Below are 12,438 nucleotides of genomic sequence, written 5' to 3' on the forward strand. Positions count from 1 at the left end.
GTGGTACCATGGTCATAGAATCACAGGACTTGAAGGGACCTTGAGAGGTCATATAGTCCAATCCCCTGAACTCAAGGCAGGACTAAGTATTAGCTAAACCATCCCCCACAGGTGTTTGTCTAACCTGCTCTTAAAAATCTCCCGTGACAGAAATTCCACAACCTCCCTAGGCAATTTATGCTAGTGCTTAACCACCCTGACAGGAATTTTTTTCTGAATATCCAACCTAAACCTCCCTTGCTGCAATTTAAGACCACTGCTTTTTGTCCTATCCTCAGAGGTCAAGAAGAACAATTTTTCTCCCTCCTCCTTGTAACAACCTTTTACGTATTTGAAGACTGTTATCATGTCCCTTCTCAGTCTTCTCTTTTCCAGACTAAACAAACCCAAGTTTTTTCCAATCTTCCCTCATCTTTTCTAGACCTTTAATCATTTTTGTTGCTCTCCTCTGGACTCTCTCAAATTTATCCACATCCTTCTGAAATGTGGTGCCAAGAACTGGACACTACTCCAGCTGAGGCCTAATCAGTGTGGAGTAGAGCAGAAGAAATCCTTCTCGTGTCTTGCTTACAACACTCCTGCTTATACATCCAGAATGATATTTGCTTTTTTTGCAACAGGGTTACATTGTTGACTCATATTTACCTTGTGATCCACTATGAGCCCCAGATCCCTTTCCTTAGTACTCCTTCCTAGGCAGTCATTTCCCATTTTGTAGGTGTGAAACTGATTGTTCCTTCCAAAATGGAGTACTTTGCATTTGTCCTTATTGAATTTCATCCTATTTACTTCAGACCATTTCTCCAGTTTGTCCAGATTATTTTCAATTATAATCCTATTCTCCAAAGCACTTGCAACACCTCCCAGCTTGGTATCGTCCACAAACTTTATAAGTGTACTCTCAATGCCATATCTAAATCATTGATGAAGATATTGAACAGAACCAGAACTGATCCCTGCAGGACCCCCCGTCATCATGTCCCTCCAGCATGATTGTGAAACACTGATAACTACTCTCTGGGAACAGAATACTTGTGGCACCTTAGAGACTAACAAATTTATTTGAGCATAAGCTTTCGTGAGCTACAGCTCACTTCATCGGATGCATTCAGTGGAAAATACAGTGCGGAGTCATTTTCCACTGAATGCATCCGATGAAGTGAGCTGTAGTCAAAATATAGCTCAAGTCAAAATATAGCATGATGATTTCATTCCCCTTTTCTTATGATTATTAATAAATAAATACATAAATAATGCACATCTAATTGTGGCAGTCCCCTGTGGTGCTAGGCACTCTACAAAACTATAGACAATGACTCAAAGAGCTTTTATATGAATTACTGGTAAATTTAATTTAGAATATTTAACTAACAACCGTGTAACAACTGTATAACCGTGAAAGTGTCACCTGTTTGCAGACATTCTGGCCACTCACCACTCCAGCATTTTGGCCCCTCATCATCAACAGATGTTCCTTTACAGCCAGGATGCAAACGGTACCTATACTTTCCTGAAACGATTGGGCCTGAACAAGAAAAGCAAGCACCGGATTCCATTCTAGTCAGCAGTAGCAGCACCCCTTTCGCTGGAATGCATCAACAACTCTGTACGTGCGCTGTGTCCAGCAGAGCTTGGCAGAGCTAGCCTAGCTCAATAAGAACACTTTATTCAAAAAAAGATTGCGTTTGCTATTTTACAAGATGCAAAATAGGAAAGTCCTGGCATTTTTTTTTTACTTTGAAAAATATGTACACATATTTCAAGTTGTTGATTTATATATTTGTCAATCTAGTGCCAGGAAGAAAATGTGATCACTTACAACAAACAGATACAACAGTTAATGCTATTCAGCAAATGCACCTAAGAGTTACAAATCCTTTTTTCCTTTTCTTTTGGTCAGTAGTGTTTGTTTTTAAGCCATCTGAAATATTGGTTTAACATACACTGGTGAGAAATAAAAGATTTTATGAGTCAACAGTGTTCCCTTGTTGCCAAGAAAGCTAACAGCATTTTGGGCTGTATAAGTAGGAGCATTGCCAGCAGATCGAGGGACGTGATCATTCCCCTCTATTCGGCATTGGTGAGGCCTCATCTGGAGTACTGTGTCCAGTTTTGGGCCCCACACTACAAGAAGGATGTGGAAAAATTGGAAAGAGGTCCAGCGAAGGGCAACAAAAATGACTAGAGGGCTGGAGCACATGATTTGGGTAGTGATCAATGGTTCCATGTCTAGTTGGCAGCCAGTATCAAGTGGAGTGCCCCAAGGGTCGGTCCTGGGGCCGGTTTTGTTCAATATCTTCATAAATGATCTGGAGGATGGTGTGGATTGCACTCTCAAATTTGTGGATGATACTAAACTGGGAGGAGTGGTAGATACGCTGGAGGGGAAGGATAGGATACAGAAGGACCTAGACAAATTGGAGGATTGGGCCAAAAGAAATCTGATGAGGTTCAATAAGGATAAGTGCAGGGTCCTGCACTTAGGATAGAAGAATCCAATGCACCGCTACAGACTAGGGACCAAATGGCTAGGCAGCAGTTCTGCGGAAAAGGACCTAGGGGTGACAGTGGACGAAAAGCTGGATATGAGTCAGCAGTGTGCCCTTGTTGCCAAGAAGGCCAATGGCATTTTGGGATGTGTAAGTAGGGGCATAGCGAGCAGATCGAGGGACGTGATCGTTCCCCTCTATTCAACATTGGTGAGGCCTCATCTGGAATACTGTGTCCAGTTTTGGGGCCCACACTACAAGAAGGATGTGGATAAATTGGAGAGAGTCCAGCGAAGGGCAACAAAAATGATTAGGGGTCTAGAACACATGACTTATGAGGAGAGGCTGAGGGAGATGGGATTGTTTAGCCTGCAGAAGAGAAGAATGAGGGGGGATTTGATAGCTGCTTTCAACTACCTGAAAGGGGGTTCCAAAGAGGATGGCTCTAGACTGTTCTCAATGGTAGCAGATGACAGAACGAGGAGTAATGGTCTCAAGTTGCAGTGGGGGAGGTTTAGATTGGATATTAGGAAAAACTTTTTCACTAAGAGGGTGGTGAAACACTGGAATGCGTTACCTAGGGAGGTGGTAGAATCTCCTTCCTTAGAGGTTTTTAAGGTCAGGCTTGACAAAGCCCTGGCTGGGATGTTTTAACTGGGAATTGGTCCTGCTTCGAGCAGGGGGTTGGACTAGATGACCTTCAGGGGTCCCTTCCAACCCTGATATTCTATGATTCTATGATTTATGAGGAGAGGCTGAGGGAACTGGGATTATTTAGTCTGCAGAAGAGAAGAATGAGGGGAGATTTGATAGCTGCTTTCAACTACCTGAAGGGGGGTTCCAAAGAGGATGGATCTAGGCTGTTCTCTGTGGTAGCAGATGACAGAACAAGGAGTAATGGTCTCAAGTTGTAGTGGGGGAGCTTTAGGTTGGATATTAGGAAAAACTTTTTCACTAGGAGGGTGGTGAAGCACTGGAATGGGTTCCCTAGTGAGGTGGTGGAATCTCCTTCCTTAGAGGTTTTTAAGATCAGGCTTGACAGAGCCCTGGCTGGGATGATTTAATTGGGGATTGGTCCTGCTTTGAGTAGGGGGTTGGATTAGATGACCTCCTGAGGTCCCTTCCAACCCTGATATTCTATGATTATAAAGAATATCTGTGAGGAGAGTGGGGTTGTGGTAAGTACAGGTTTCATAGAAAAAACTTCATGTAACAGGGTAAATTTTAGCATCTGTCTGTCTGTGTGCATGTCTCTCTCGCTCTTATAAAAGTCTAACTGGGGCTCCATATTGATTAAAATTTTGAAGAAACAGGTATTATTTAGGGAGTATATGAGCTGTCCATTTTATTTGCTCCTGCCAAATATACTGTAATGATAATTGAACATTTGAATATCCGTCTTTTCCCCTGTAATGGCAGTGATGGTCCTTTTGAGTTAAAACTGCTGTTCCCTTTGTATTTTTTATGCACTGGATTTCTGAAGGTATCAGGATGGAATTCATAAGGGGAAAGAAAGAAGCTGCTCAGAGCTCCGGTATGAAACTGCAGTAAAACCTGGGTGTCTCTGGATTAAGTTTAGAAGTGTGAGCAACAAGGGTGATGTCATGGTGGGAGTCTGCTATAGACCACTGGACCAGGGGGATGAGGTGAACGAGGCTTTCTTTCGGCAACTCACGGAAGTTACTAGATCGCAGGTCCTGGTTCTCATGGGAGACTTTAATCACCCTGATATCTGCTGGGAGAGCAATACAGCAGTGCACAGACAATCCAGGAAGTTTTTGGAAAGGGTAGGGGACAATTTCCTGGTTCAAGTGCTGGAGGAATCAGCTAGGGGCAGAGCTCTTCTTGACCTGCTGCTCACAAACCGGGAAGAATTAGGAGGGAAAGCAGAAGTGGATGGGAACCTGGGTGGCAGTGATCATGAGATGGTCAAGTTCAGGATCCTGACATAAGGAAGAAAGGAGAGCAGCAAAATACGGACCCTGGACTTCAGAAAAGCAGACTTTGACAACCTCAGGGAACTGATGGGCAGGATCCCCTGGGAGAATAACAGGAGCGGGAAAGCAGTCCAGGAGAGCTGGCTGTATTTTAAAGAATCCTTATTGAGGTTACAGGGAAAAAACATCCCGATATGTAGAAAGAACAGTAAGTATGGCAGGCAATCAGCTTGGCTTAACAGTGAAATTCTTGCTGACCTTAAACACAAAAAAGAAGCTTACAAGAAGTGGAAGATTGGACAAATGACCAGGGAAGAGTATAAAAATATTGCTCAGGCATGCAGGAGTGAAATCAGGAAGGCCAAATCACACTTGGAGTTGCAGCTAGCAAGAGATGTTAAGAGTAACAAGAAGGGTTTCTTCAGGTATGTCAGCAACAAGAAGAAAGTCAAGGAAATTGTGGGCCCCTTACTGAATGAGGGAAGCAACCTAGTGACAGAGGATGTGGAAAAAGCTAATGTATTCGATGCTTTTTTTGCCTCTGTCTTCATGAACAAGGTGAGCTCCCAGATTACTGCACTGGGCAGCACAGCATGGGGAGGAGGTGACCAGCCCTCTGTGAAGAAAGAAGGGTTCGGGACTATTTAGAAAAGCTGGATGAGCACAAGTCCATGGGGCCGGATGCACTGCATCCGAAAGTGCTAAAGGAGTTGGCGGATGTGATTGCAGAGCCATTGGCCATTATCTTTGAAAACTCATGGCGATCGGGGGAAGTCCCGGACGACTGGAAAAAGGCTAATGTAGTGCCAATCTTTAAAAAAGAGAAGGAGGAGGATTCCGTGAACTACAGGCCAGTCAGCCTCACCTCAGTCACTGGAAAAATCATGGAGCAGGTCCTCAGGGAATCAATTCTGAAGCACTTAGACGAGAGGAAAGTGATCAGGAACAGTCAGCATGGATTCACCAAGCGGAAGTCACGCCTGACTAATCTAATTGCCTTCTATGATGAGATAACTGGCTCTGTGGATGTGGGGAAAGCAGTGGACGTGTTGTTCCTTGACTTTAGCAAAGCTTTTGACACTGTCTCCCACAGTATTCTTGCCAGCAAGTTAAAGTATGGGCTGGATGAATGGACTAGAAGGTGGATAGAAAGTTGGCTAGATTGTCAGGCTCAACGGGTAGTGATCAATGGCTCCATGTCTAGTTGGCAGCCGGTACCAAGTGGAGTGCCCCAAGGGTTGATCCTCGGGCCAGTTTTGTTCAATATCTTCATAAATGATCTGGAGGATGGTGTGGATTGCACCCTCAGCAAGTTTGCAGATGACACTAAACTGGGAGGAGAGGTAGATACGCTGGAGGGTAGGGATAGGATACAGAGGGCCCTAGACAAATTAGAGGATTGGGCCAAATGAAATCTGATGAGGTTCAACAAGGACAAGTGCAGAGTCCTGCACTTAGGACAGAAAAATCCCATGCACCGCTACAGACTAGATCAGGAATGAGGTACATCTGCTGTCAGGAGGGTATTTGGAAAGTTCACACAATATTTGTTCACATTGCATTGGTATAAGAGAGAGGAGAATTGGCCTCAGAGTGTATCGTATCTATCTAGTAAGTGCTCAGAGCCAGGGAAATTCTACAACAGTTTTGCTGGTTCAAAAAGAGCCCAGCTTGTGCACCAGCTTTTCCTATCACTCTCGAGTTTTGTCACAATCAGAAATATTCTCAGTAAGGTCAGGGGCCTCCAATTCCGCCAAGATCTCCATCGCTCACATGAAGCTTCCTTTGCTTTAAAAAATATATATATATGAATTCCAAAATATTCATTTTATATGCTAACACTAACTTTAAACCACTGTACAGAATTTTAAACTGCTAAAAGACATTAAAACACGCAGATTGCAAACTGGCTGTAATGGACACATTCATACCCCTGAACGTAATCTATTAGGAGCCCAATTCACGACATGGTAACCTTTAGAGGAGTTGGCTCATTGACTTTGATGGGACTACTCACATCAGTAAGGACCCCATGATCAGGCCATATATAAGTATCTGCTAGGAAAAGAGGCTAGAACATATGATAGTAATACTAATGCACAAAAATCCTATGTATTTATAAGCATACTTTACATAGCACTGTTTATCCTGAAGGATACCGCAGTGTTTTACAACTCTGTGCAGATGGGACCACTGAAATGCAGCTGCATCGGGAGCGAAGGATAACAACCATCCAAAACACTGCACAACTTCTCAGACTCTTAAGAATGTCTCAGATCTTCCTTTACTTTCCTTTTCTATGATGCAGAGAGAGAGAGAGAGAAACTCTGAGGCCCCAGTCAGGATCAAGGCACTATACAAATACATATGAAGACATGTTCCCTGCTCCAAAGATCTCATAACCTAAAAAGTATATTGTGTGAGAGCACTCCAGAACACATATGCAAGAACGAGAGTCTATTACAGAAAATAGAGTCTATCTGCAAGATTCTGCCTAGCAATTCTTTTACTTTCCACTTTCATTGTATTTAAATTCACTTCAGCAGACAGGAGAAATTAGGTTTGTTTTGAAAACTACTCATTACTAAAGATACAGTGAGCAACTAGGTTCCTTTTCATTCCATAAAACATTGCTGCCTGATGTGCCAAGATTTTCTAGCTACCATCCAAAAAGGTGCCTTGAAAATACGTGCATCTATGAGTGTGGGGCAAAACTCATGCATTTCCACATGCATTTAGGGTAATTAAGAGCCCAAGTCAGTAATCACTAACTATGATCTTTTCAAGTCAAGCAGTTATTGAACACTCAGACATCACACCACTCTTACTGCCCAGTGACTTGCCGTACTTTTTTTTTTAAAATATATATCTCAGAATATCCACATTTTTAACGTGAGTATTCAAATGAAAAATATGAATCCTGGCCTTTTAGATTATTCTTGTTTTTTGATTAGCTGAAGGGGGCTTCTTTTTTTTACTTTTACTTTAGAGTAAGATGTGCTGTTCCTCCTCTAGCTCACATTTCCCCATCAGCTCTCCGACTATCTAGTCTACCTAGAGATTCATTGATTTTAAGGCCAAAAGGCAACTAGTCTGAAATCATATAGTCTGACCTGTGTAGCAAAGGTTGTAGAACCTCACCCAGTAATTAAACTTGAAATCATGGTGAGGAGCGTAGGGAATCTAAGCATCAGTACTCTTGCTGTCAAGGGGATCCTGAATTAACTCCGGCTACAGGATACTTGCTTATTATCCTCTGTTGGCTAGGAAGTACATTTCTTGATTTTCAAAAAGAAAAGGAGGACTTGTGGCACCTTAGAGACTAACCAATTTATTTGAGCATAAGCTTTGATTTTGCTTCATTGTTTTGAATTTGTCCTGAATTACTAAAGTCCCTTCAGAGCCTAACTAGAAAGGCTTGTAACTATGCCCAACTTCATCCCTCACCAAACTCACCAGTACTGCCTGAAGCAATGCCTTCAGTCAGCCTCCAGACAAACTGATTCATAGAATCATAGAATATCAGGGTTGGAAGGGACCCCTGAAGGTCATCTAGTCCAACCCCCTGCTCAAAGCAGGACCAATTCCCAGTTAAATCATCCCAGCCAGGGCTTTGTCAAGCCTGACCTTAAAAACCTCTAAGGAAGGAGATTCTACCACCTCCCTAGGTAACGCATTCCAGTGTTTCACCACCCTCTTAGTGAAAAAGTTTTTCCTAATATCCAATCTAAACCTCCCCCACTGCAACTTGAGACCATTACTCCTCGTTCTGTCATCTGCTACCATTGAGAACAGTCTAGAGCCATCCTCTTTGGAACCCCCTTTCAGGTAGTTGAAAGCAGCTATCAAATCCCCCATCATTCTTCTCTTCTGCAGGCTAAACAATCCCAGCTCCCTCAGCCTCTCCTCATAAGTCATGTGTTCTAGACCCCTAATCATTTTTGTTGCCCTTCGCTGGACTATCTCCAATTTATCCACATCCTTCTTGTAGTGTGGGGCCCAAAACTGGACACAGTACTCCAGATGAGGCCTCACCAATGTCGAATAGAATTCAACATGGAGCGAAAAGTTACAGCAGGAATAAGGAATGCAATGGAAGGGGAAAAAATTCTCATGTATTTGATGTATTGGAGACTTTTACAAGAAATCTGAGAGGGCTCCTTCATCCCAGAGGAACTTAAGTATTGATCACAGAGAAGACACAAGCCTACGTTCATGTATTCTTCATCTTCCCGTTAGCATTTATGCTAAAAACATACTTCACATTAGTAATGTTACAACTGAATTTAGATCCACCATAAGGCCACAGATTTGTTTTTTTTTCAGTCCAGTGCATAACAAGCATCTGGAAACAAGCATCTGGGGACTGAATGTAAATTAACTTTTTCATTGGAAACCTGGAGCAATAATGTGCTCAGAGCACTGATTATTGTTTTAATCAATTAATGGAGTGTACGGAAAAAGCTTAATGTGGAAAATGGCATAGGGTGAAATCCTGGCCCTATTCAAGTCAATGAGAATTTTGCAGTTCAGTTCTTCCATACATTATATCAGACCAGATCCTCAGATATGCTGTGGCCTACCCCATGCCACGTGGCCTTCGGGGAAAACTGCAGAGAAGAAACAGCCAGAGGCTCTAGTCAATAGGAGCAGAACAGACAAAGCAGGAGCCTTTGGACATACAGAGAACTTTCTACAGCTTTGATTAGACTTTCTTAGATTTCTTTGGGGATGGGTCCTGCTTTTGAGCAGGGGGTTGGACTAGATGAACTCCTGAGGTCCCTTCCAACCCTGATATTCTGTGATTCTATGATTCTCTGCCTTGTGATGAGTGGCTGTTTGCTCCAACCCTCTCACTCCCACTTCACCTCAGGTTCACTCCACACCTGCTCCCTCATCTTCTCCTACCCTGCCCTTGTCCACTTCCCTTTCCTTTTCTTTCCATTCAGTGTTTCACCTCCTAAGTAACTTTCCCCCTCCCACACACACAAATATTGTGGCATAAACATAACATTTGCTGCCACCACATTGTTCATTCTGCTCATATGTTCTACCCCTTTCCTCACCCTGGGTCTGGCTTGTCTATTCAGATTGTAAACTCTTCAGGGCTAGGACCATCCATTACTCCATGTTAGTACAGTACCTACCACCATGGGACCCCATTCTTGGTTGGCCCCTACATAAACTACTATAGTAAACATGATTAATAATAAAACAACCTTACAGTCTATGTGACCAGCCAGCTGAGTGTTCCCCTCATGTAAAACCAGCATAGCAGCTCCTATTCATCCCCTCACAGGCCTCACCACTGTGTTCGGTGTATATCTCAGGGAGGACTACTGGCATCAGTGAGAGCAGCCACTGCCCTAAATTATGCCCCAGGACTGACCATGAATCCTGGTGGATCAAGCATCAAGGATTTGTAAGGGTACTTCATAGCCTCTGAGATGCACAGAGTGCCAAATGGCTGGTCCCAAGGTTCTGGCCACTCTCCATGGGATCCCAATCATCTTGCACTGCTAATATTGTCAGTTATAGTCTTCTCCAGGGCAAGAACATTTAGGGTCCGATCCTAAAAGGTTGAATGGCCATAGCAAGGTGTACAATGCGCTCATCTCCCATTAACAGAAGGTTGCAGGACTGAGCCCCAAAAGGAACCCAGAACCAGCTCAAAGTGACAAATTAATATTCAGCTTTTCTATCACAATCCTGTTTGCCTGATTTATATTGTGCTGGCCAATCCTGTTTTTAAACCAACCTGTCTCCTTCTTTCACTCTATGAATTGAATTAGCCTTAATGGTGTCACTAAGCAGGTTTAGTCATTCAGTGGCAGAAGGGGCTAGCAAAGATCATCAGAAATGTACAGGTGCAAGCACTAAGATTCATCCCTGTTACTTAGTTTAAAATCTGGCTGAGCAAATTTATGCTATTAAATAAATTGAAGGGTGCTTTTCTTTTTTGAAAAAGAAGAGATCAGCTTATTTATTCATTTATTTTGGTCAATTTAGTTTCTTCTCCATTTTTGCCATATTGATTCTCTCCCAATAACTGATCTGTTGGATACTTTGGGAAAAGTTATTTCTTCACGGGTCACCTCCCTTCTCCTGAATTTTGTAATAAACATTCTGATCACTTGCAACATTATTTTCTCGCTGAATCCGCCTCTACTTCTCACCCATCTTTTCAGTTACTCTATTTGAATAAAGCACTTTTACAGGAACTGAAGTAATCCAAAATTTACTAATGCCACAATGTTAAGACCTTGAGGGGATGTCTTCACTGCAACTGGGAGTGAGCCTCCCAGCCAGGGCAGACAGACCGGTGCTAGCCCACTAAAAATATCAGGGTGGGCGTTGCGGTTCCGGCAGAGACTCAGGCTAGCCACCTGAGCTCAGAGCCAGAGTGGAAAGGGCTTGAAAGCCCATGCTGCTACACTTAGAGCACTAGCTCAAGCCCCAGTCTGTCTACCCGGACTGGGGGATTCACTCGCCACTGCAGAGTAGACATATCCTAAGGCTTCAGGCTGCAGCCTCAGTTTTTGTATCATCCCCTATGTTACTACCAAACAATTGCTCCCAACACAAAACCAGAGGCAAACTGTGGGGTTACTGCAAACCAACACCAAACCTTAACAAATTCATCAATTAGCCTACAGAAGATTTTCTGCCTAGAAGGAAAGCACTCTATACACTGCCATTTCTCTTGGCCATTCATAATGCTTTGCAATAAGTTTATGGAATGGGACAAATAATCCACCCCTTCAAGAACAAACATCGCCAAAACAGTAATTAAAGTTATATTATTAAGTAATACATACACCACTATAGCTCTCTAGATATTAGGATTTCTATAGACACACATTACAGAGAGATAACTATGTGTAATACATGAGGGTATGGTAAAGACTTACAAGAATGTGCCATGGCCTCAGCAATATGAAAATTAAAAACCAGGTGGTAGCATAACAGGAGTTAAGAACATTGGCAGCTACAAGAGAGATGAAAGCAACAATCAACTACAAAATGGCTACTTTAGGGCTGCAGCTGTATGTGTCTGCCAAATTTAAAGGGCCAACCCCAGAAAGACGAGCTGGAACAAAGGTCTTATCAGAGAGCAACCCTACACTAAAGAGAGTCAGTAGAGACAAAATGATATGAAGGAAGGTGTTCTCGGGGGAAAGTTTCTGCGTATCATTATTATACCCCCAAAGCTTTACCGGCATAAGTTTGGGATGCATTACTCATCAACAGTGAACAGAGGAACAAATTAGATAGATTACTCTAGATCTGAATGACCTCGCTGACTGCAACTGTGATATTACTATTAGTATTTATGATTACTTGTATTGTGAGAGTGCCCAGGGACCCAAATTATAGACTATGACTCTATTGTGCTAAGCATAAAACACTGAACAAAAAGACATTCCCTGTCCTCAGAATGGCCCCTTAGGGCAGGGGTTGGCAAGCTTTTTGGCCTGAGGGCCACATTTGGGAATAGAAATTGTATGGTGGGCCATGAATGCTCACAAAATTGGTGTTGGGGTGTGGGAGGGGGTGAGGGCTCTGGCTGGGGGTGCGGGCTCCGGGGTGGGGCCAGAAATGAGGAGTTCAGGGTAAGGGAGGGGGCTCTGGGCTGGGATGGAGGTGGAGGGGGGGGGTGAGGGCTTGGCTGGGGGTGTGAGCTCTGGGGTGAGGCTGGAGTTTGGGGTGCAGGAGGGTGCTCTGGGCTGGGACCAAGGGGTTCAGAGGGCAGGAGGTAGATCAGAGCTTGGGGAATGGGGAGAGGCTCAGGGGTGCAGCCTCCAGGCGGCGCTTACCTCAAGTGGCTCCCAGAAGTAGTGACATGTCCCTTCTCCGGCTCCTACACAGAGTCGCAGCCAGGCAGCTCTGCACACTGCCCTGTCCACAGGCACCACCCCTGCAGCTCACATTGGCTGCAGCTCCCAGCCACTGGGTTCTGCAGGGGCGGCACTTGGGGCAGGGGCAGCATGTAGTGTGGAGGCCCCTGGCTG

The sequence above is a fragment of the Lepidochelys olivacea genome (assembly GCF_965140295.1).
Source record: "Lepidochelys olivacea isolate rLepOli2 genome assembly, chromosome: 3".
Taxonomy (NCBI): Eukaryota; Metazoa; Chordata; order Testudines; family Cheloniidae; genus Lepidochelys; species Lepidochelys olivacea.